At 44.9% G+C, this 7,788-nt stretch overlaps 1 pseudogene; it reads left to right on the forward strand.

Annotated features, from left to right (window-relative positions):
* Positions 5,948 to 7,317, forward strand: Gm9830 (predicted gene 9830; annotated as a pseudogene).

A 7,788-nucleotide genomic window follows, 5' to 3' on the forward strand; every position in this document is an offset into this window, starting at 1 on the left:
TGGCCATTGTACTCGTAGTGGTGAGTGTTGGCTTGTAACTTTGAGTGAGCCACTTTGAACCTCTTTTTTTTTTTTTCAACTTGAAAATGAGAAGGTTCGTTTCTCTCAAACTGAGGTCTAGCAAGATATGAAAATGATTTAGGACAAGGATGCAGAAAGAGGGCCGAGATCCACCACCTGGGAGCACCCTGAAGGCTTGGGCCTGGAGACCAGAGGTGATGCTCAGCTGGTTTGTTGGAAACAGTGAGGACCATTCATTCCTTAGAGATCCGAGGCTGGCAGGTGCTGTGGCCAAAGGAAAAAAACTCCATCATTGGGGCTTGGCAGAGACCTGAGTACTTTTTTTTCTTTTTCCTTTTCTTTTTCCTTTTTCTTTTTCTTTTTCTTTTTCTTTTTCTTTTCTTTTCTTTTTTTTTTTTTTTGGCCAAAATAACCATTTACAGCAAACTGTTCAGCTTTTGATCTTGGCTAAGTTTTCTCCCTTGTTTCTTTAAGTTGTAGTTCCCACTTCAAGTGGATTTTTTTTTTTTTTTTTTTTTTTTTTTTTGGTTTTTCGAGACAGGGTTTCTCTGTATAGCCCTGGCTGTCCTGGAATTCACTTTGTAGACCATGCTGACCTCAAACTCAAAAATCCACCTGCCCCTGCCTCCCGAGTGCTGGGATTAAAGGCATGCCCCACCACGCCTGGCTCAAGTGGATTTTTTTTTTTAATTTACTTATTTGATGTTATGAGTGTTTTGCCTGCATGGATGTATGTCTGTGCACCATATCTGGGCTGGTGCCCTTGGAAGTCAGGCCATCAGATCCCAGGGAACTGGGGTTAGAGATGTTTGTGAGCTGTCAAGTAGGTGCTGCGAACTGAACCCGGGGCCTCTGTAAGAACAACAAGTACTTTAAACTGTAGAGCTTTCTCTCTCTCTCTCTCTCTCTCTCTCTCTCTCTCTCTCTCTCTCTCTCTCTCTCTCTCTCTCCAGCCACCATCGTTTCCATTTCTAGAGAAATGAAATAAAACCCATCTCGTGGGAATATGGTGGCTGTCAGCCCATCTAATTTACTCAAGGGTGCCCAGGAAAGCACCTGGTTCAATAAATACCGATTTAAGTAATCCATCTTGCTCTCCCCTCCCCCTCTTTTAAGATTTTTTTATTCATTTTTTTTTTTTTTGCATGTGAGTATGTGAATATGTCTTCAGACACCCCAGAAGAGGGCATCAGATCCCATCACAGATGGTTGTGAGCCACCGTGTGGTTGCTGGGAATTGAACTCAGGACCTCTGGAAGAGTAGTCAGTGCTCTTAACCCCTGAGCCATCTCTCCAGCCCCTTGTTCTCCCCTTTGCATTGGCCCTCAGTGCAGATGAGGAATGAGGGTGCAGAAGTGATCCATGCCATCCCCGAGGTCACAGAGCAAACAGAGAATGCAGTACCCTAAACAACTCAACGTTTGCATTTCTAGCTTTGTCAGTGATAGAGAGATGTTTAGGTTAGAAAAGCTTGCCCAAGGGTGAGTAGCCATAGGCTACCAGGCATCCAGAAGAGCTTGTCTGATTCTTTCACTTATTAAACATTGGTAGAGAAATCCCTCACAGCGGGCACCATGATGGGTATTGAGATACTGAAAAATGAGAATCGACCCCTGCTTTCAGCTGGTCTGTCTGGACTAGGTAGAGGACCATAGCCTAGAAAGAGGGGACTTTGTCATTGAGCATGGTGATGCAAGTCTTTTTTTTTTTTTTTTTTTTGAGACAGGGTTTCTCTGTGTAGCCCTGGCTGTCCTGGAACTCACTCTGTAGACCAGGCTGGCCTAGAACTCAGAAATCCGCCTGCCTCTGCCTCCCAAGTGCTGGGATTAAAGGCATGGCCACCACCCGGCACAGCATGCAAATCTTTATTCCCCAGAAGTCGGGAGGCAGAGGCAGATCTGCAGAGTGAGTTTCAGGACAGCCAGGGATACACAGAGAAACCCTGTCTCAAAGAGAGAGAGAGAGAGAGAGAGAGAGAGAGAGAGAGAGAGAGAGAGAGAGAAGTGGGGGGGGGGGGAAGAAAGCATCTGCATTCAGAAAGGCTGAGGGACTTGAATTATTCTCACACTTAGAAACTGCATACCAAACTTCTTCCTCAAGAGGAAGGTTCAGTGGTGGGGCCTGGCAGGAGCTGCAGCTGCTCTGGGCCACTGGTGACTTACTGCCTTTGCCAAGGGTTTTAAGTTTTGCCTTTGAGATTCTTCCCCAGAGTTCTGGAGGGACCATTCTGGCATGGATCCCTCTGGCAGTGAGGAGGACAGACTGGCATGTGGTCAGAGATGAGGTGAGGAGACCGAGGAGCAGAACTACCCAAGAGAAAAGAAAAGCAAGTGTGGCCAGGCCGTGGCCACCAGAATAGAAAGGAGCAGGCTGTAGTGGTGCCCCTGACAGTGATGACCACTGAGCAGTGTAAGAGGGGGAGAACAAATGATCTCCAGGTTTATGGTTTAGATCAGGCTCCAATGGCCGGGTGGAGGACGAATGCTCCCTGTGGAGCCTTTAAATCGGAGGTGTCATGATTACAGGCTTCCTCCACGATGACCCATAATAATCCCTGCTTCCTATTTCCTCAAATTTGTGACTGTGTGGAACCCCTTCCCGTTGGTCTGCTGGCATGTACCTGCAGTTCTAACTACTTGAGAAGCTGAGGCAGAAGGATTGCTTGAGCCAGGAGTTGGAGGCCAGCAGCATTGGGAGGTTAAAGGCAGGATGATCAGAAGTTTGAAGTCATCCTGGTCTACACGAGAGACCTTGTCTCAAAAACAAAAGACATGAGAGCAGGTATGAGGGAGGCATGGAAAGAAATAGAACTCAGATGCCAGGCAGTGGTGGCGCACGCCTTTAGTCCCAGCACTTGGGAGGCAGAGGCAGGTGGATTTCTAAGTTCCAGGCCAGTCTTGTCTACAAAGTGGGTTCCAGGACAGCCAGGGCTATACAGAGAAACCCGGTCTCAAAACAAACAAACAAGAAAGAAAAGAAAAAAAAGAAAGAAAAGACAAGACAAGACACCTATAATCTCAGTATTCAAGAGACTTTGGCAGGAGGATTTATAGATCAGTGCCAGCCTGAACTATAGCGGCTCTAGGGTCAGCTTAGGGCATGTCTTAGTCAGGGTTTCTATTGCTGCAACAAAACACTATGACCAAAAATCAAATTGGAGAGAAAAGGATTTATTCAGAGTACACTTCCACATTGCTGTTCATCACTAAAGGAAGTCAGGCCAGGAACGTAAACAGGGCAGGAACCTGGAGGCAGGAGCTAATGCAGAGGCCACGGAGGAGTGCTACTTACTGGCTTGCTCCATGTGGCTTGCTCACCTTGCTATCTTATAGAACCCAGGACCACCAGCCCAGGGATGGCACCAACCACCTGATCACTAATTGAGAAAATGCCTTACAGCTGGATCTCTTGGAGGCATTTCCTCAACTGAAGCTCCTTCCTCTCTGATGACTCTAGCTTGTTTCAAGTTGCTACACAGAACCAGACAGTAAAGGATATAAGATGGACATCTGTCTCAGAAGCCCCTTTTCCCCAAAGGCAGTAAGCAATGACTCATAGGATCAGATGTTCCTCCTTGCTTACTCTAAAGGAGACAGAAGCAATTCCATGGTGAGGTGAGGCCTCCACAGCAAGGAACTAAAGCTTCAGGCAATAGTGTGTGACACAGAAGGCATGGCGCTAAGTCTAAGTCTTCCAGCACCAAGAAAACCATCAAATGACCGCATCTCGCCTGTCAGCACATCTTCTTGAGACAACACTCCCCCACCCCTTCTTACACACACAACAGGTCTTGCTCAAATGCCTGACTCTCAGAACGATGTTTGCACTTACAAGTTTCTACACTAGTGGTAGCTTCCCCAACAGGGAAATAGTCAAGAGGCCATTATAATGGGGCACGTGACTCATTGGCACAGACAGGCATGTGACAGGGTTCCCCTTTTAACAGTGGAAGGAGGCTCTTTCAGAGTGTAGAAGGGAAGAAGACATCCACAAACATCCTGGCTGGTACCACAGGGCTTCTCCTTCACCTCCGGAGAGCAGCTTCCTGCAGAAACCAGAGCTGGGAGGTGAGGTGCTAGGGTCAGAACAGGGTAGGCAGCTCTTTGAAGAGAGCAACTGATGGGACCTAGGTTTGGTTCCCAGTATCCATGTAGTGGGTACAACTGTATAACTCCAGTTCCAGGGGATCCAATACCCTCCTTGGACTTCCAAGGTTACCAAACACACACACACACACACACACACACACACACACACACACACACACACGGTACACAGATATACATGCATGAAAAACCCTCATATAGAGAGAGAATAAAAATAAAGCCTTACGGTGGCACACACATTTAATCCCAGCACTCAAGAGACAGAGGACTGAGGATCTCTGTAGGTTCCAGGTCAGCCAGGGCTACACTGAGAAACCTGGCATGTGTGCTACATCACAAGGTGGAACTAACTTGTGTGTTGGCTTTCTCCTTCCTCTGTGGGTCCTGGGGACCAATTTCAGGTCATCCCTTTTTGGGGTAAGCCCTACCAGCCCTGCTAGTGCTAGCTTGCTTCTGGCTCTGGATTTTATCTCTATCTATCTATCTATCTATCTATCTATCTATCTCTTTAGGAAAGCTGATTTGATTTGGTGCCCAGGCTGTTCTTGAGCTCCTGATCTTCAGTCTTCTAAGAAATGTGATTGTAGTGTGTGTTAGCATGGCTGGCTGTGCTTTAATTAATTAATTAATTAGAGACAAGGTCTTCCCTCGGGGCTGGCAGCATAGGTGTGCACTGCCATGCCTAGCTGCTCTTCCTCCTGTCCCCTTCTTCCTTCTTCTCCTTTGAAATGCCAGAGGACTGGGATTATGGCTATGGTGCTGGGGACAGAACCCAGGGTCTCATGCATGATGCCATGATGCTCTACCAACTGATTCACATCATCGGCTCACTCTTGGTTTTCTGAGATAAGATCTCATGAAGCCCAGGCTGGCCTCAAATGCTACATAGGTGGAGATGATCTCGGATTCTTGATCTTCCTGCTCCATCTCCAAGGTGCTAGAGTTGCAGGCTTCTGGTGCTTAGCTTCCTCCCCCCTTCCTTTGTTTTGATTGATTGATTAACTGATTGATTGATTGATTATGTGTGTGTGTGTGTTTGTGTGTGCCTACCTCCTTCTCTCACTCTCTCCTTTCCTTTTTTGTATGTATGTATGTATGTATACGTATGATGTATGTACATATGTATGTACGTATGTGCATATGTATGTATGTATGTATTATATATGTATGTTTGTATTTATTTAGTGTGTGTGTGTATGTGTGTGTGGTGTATAGGTGTATGCAGGCCACAATGTCTGTGGGGATCAGAGAACAACTTGGAGGAATCAGTTCTCTCCTTTCACTATGTGAGTTTCAGAGACTGAACTTGGGTTGTCAGACTTGGTGGCAGATGCAATTACCTGCTGGGCCATCTTACTCCCTCCATCCCTGTACCACCTTTATAAATATAGGAGAAGCTCCAGCCTGGCGGCACATACCCTTGAGATAGGCAGATCCCTCTGAGTTCCAGGCCAGCCAGGACTTTTGAGATCCTGTCTCAAAACCAAATTAAACCGACCAACCAAAACCCCCATATCATGGGTCTGGGAGATGATCCATCAGCTAAGAGAGTATATTGCTCTTCCACAGGACCCAAGCTCAGGTCCAGACCCACACTGGGAAGCTCACACTATCTGTAATCCTAGTTTCTGAAGCATGTGATACCTCTGGCCTCCACAGACCTCTGAACATTCACACACACACACACACACACGCACGCACGCACGCACACACACACACACACACACACACACACTTTTAAAAATAAATCTTTTAAAGAGTTAACTAGAAATAAGTAACAGCAAATAGCAAGGGAAATATTTAAAAATACAAAGAAGAGGGGGTGGGGTGCGGCGGTGTGGACGCCCGAGGTCTCCAGCGTGTCCCATGAAGGATCTTAAAAATTGTACAGAATTTCAAGATGAGTGATACTTCTGAAGAAATTCCAAATTTTGAAGAGATGTTTGCAAGCAGATTCACGAAAGATGACAAAGAATACCAGGAATACTTGAAACGCCCTCCTGAGTCCCCTCCAATTGTTGAGGAATGGAATAGCAGAGCTGGTGGTAACCAAAGAAATAGAGGCAACTGGCTGCAAGACAACAGACAATTTAGAGGTAGGGATAACAGACGAGGATGGCCAAGTGACAATCGGTCAAATCAGTGGCATGGACGGTCATGGGGTAACAACAACTACCCACAGCAGAGACCAGAGCCCTACTATCAACAACAGTACACACAGTATGGCCACAACCAGCGGCCTCCATATGGTTACTATTGACAGAAATGTCGGCAGCTTTTAACAAAGACCTTTTATTTTGACAACGTGCTAAATGCTTGTGTGTCTTCTGTTGGTCATAGTTTTTCATTCTATTTTAAAGAATGGGTTATTAATTGATTAGAACTTGAGACTTGGAAAAAAGTAATCTTATTAGAAACCTGATGATTGATGGGAATAAATTTATTAAGTGAGGATTATTTGACTTCTTTTACATACTGTTTTGTTCTATGGTTTGGTAGTGTTTTGAGTTTTCCTTATTTGGACTCTAGGGATTCTGTATCACAGAAATAAAAATTTTTAATTAAAATGCTGGCTTTTGCTGTATGAAAGAATAGCATGCTCACACGTTCACCTCTGAAGTGTTTCAGAGGCTAGGACTGTCAGTCTGTGAAAACACACCCACAATTACTTAAAGTAATTGAACCACAGTTCAGTTGAAAGGTAAAACAGGTATGTCGCTTCTGTGTTTGTATGTGATCATGGTGTCTTGTGGTTTATAAGTGAGTCAGCTCCAGAACTGCTTTGGTCCTATATGGAAGGGCTCATTTTCTGTGCAGCCTCCTGAGGCGGTGGAGGGTGGGATGGTAGCACTCAACATTTTGTATATCCCAAGATTTTTTTAAACTTACAACAAGGAAGACATGGATGTGCGCTGTAACACAATACTCATGTAAATATTGTTGCATTTTGATTGTTTTGGTATTATGTATTGATTTTTATGAGATTATTTTCATTTTCAAATGCTTACCTTCGATGCTTCCTCTTACAGTTATAGTAAGGCTGTCACTTGCTTCAGAACAATCATTCTTGAAATATTTTCATGATAACAGATTTATTCAAATAAAAAAATTTAAAGTCCTTAGTATATTATGTGTGTACCAAGTTGTGAAAGAATGAATAAATAAATTGCATTAAAATGTAGGCAACTTTAAAAAAAAAATACAAAGAAGAGAGATAAGAAAGACAGGACTAAAATGGAGGAAAGCCTTCTAGAAGATGGAGATCAGGACTATGCTCAGAGATGTCTAGTCTTTATCCATAAGAGTCATGTTTCCCTGAAGAGGGAGGGAAAGGGGCAGGCCTGCTAGGAGATGCTGTGTTTGGGGGAAAAGGCAGGAGGTAGAGGAGACAGGCAGGAAGCAGGGATTTCTTCCTGAAGGCCTCTGATTTGTTTTGGTGAAATAAAAAACTCAGTGGAGAGATGATCTTGGGGCCAAAGAAGTTTGAAATGACCGTTAGGGGAGTTGGGTTTTAAAGCTTCCAAGACTCTGAAGAAAGGCTGTACAGGTGTTGACAGGCCACTTTTCCAGGGTCCACTCTCTTCATCGGCATCGATACACTTAAGGTTCTCTGAAACTGAACCAGCAGGATGGATAATCTCAATTACTATGAACATTACAT

This window comes from Mus musculus, chromosome 9, assembly GCF_000001635.26.
Source record: "Mus musculus strain C57BL/6J chromosome 9, GRCm38.p6 C57BL/6J".
In the NCBI taxonomy this organism is placed as follows: domain Eukaryota; kingdom Metazoa; phylum Chordata; class Mammalia; order Rodentia; family Muridae; genus Mus; species Mus musculus.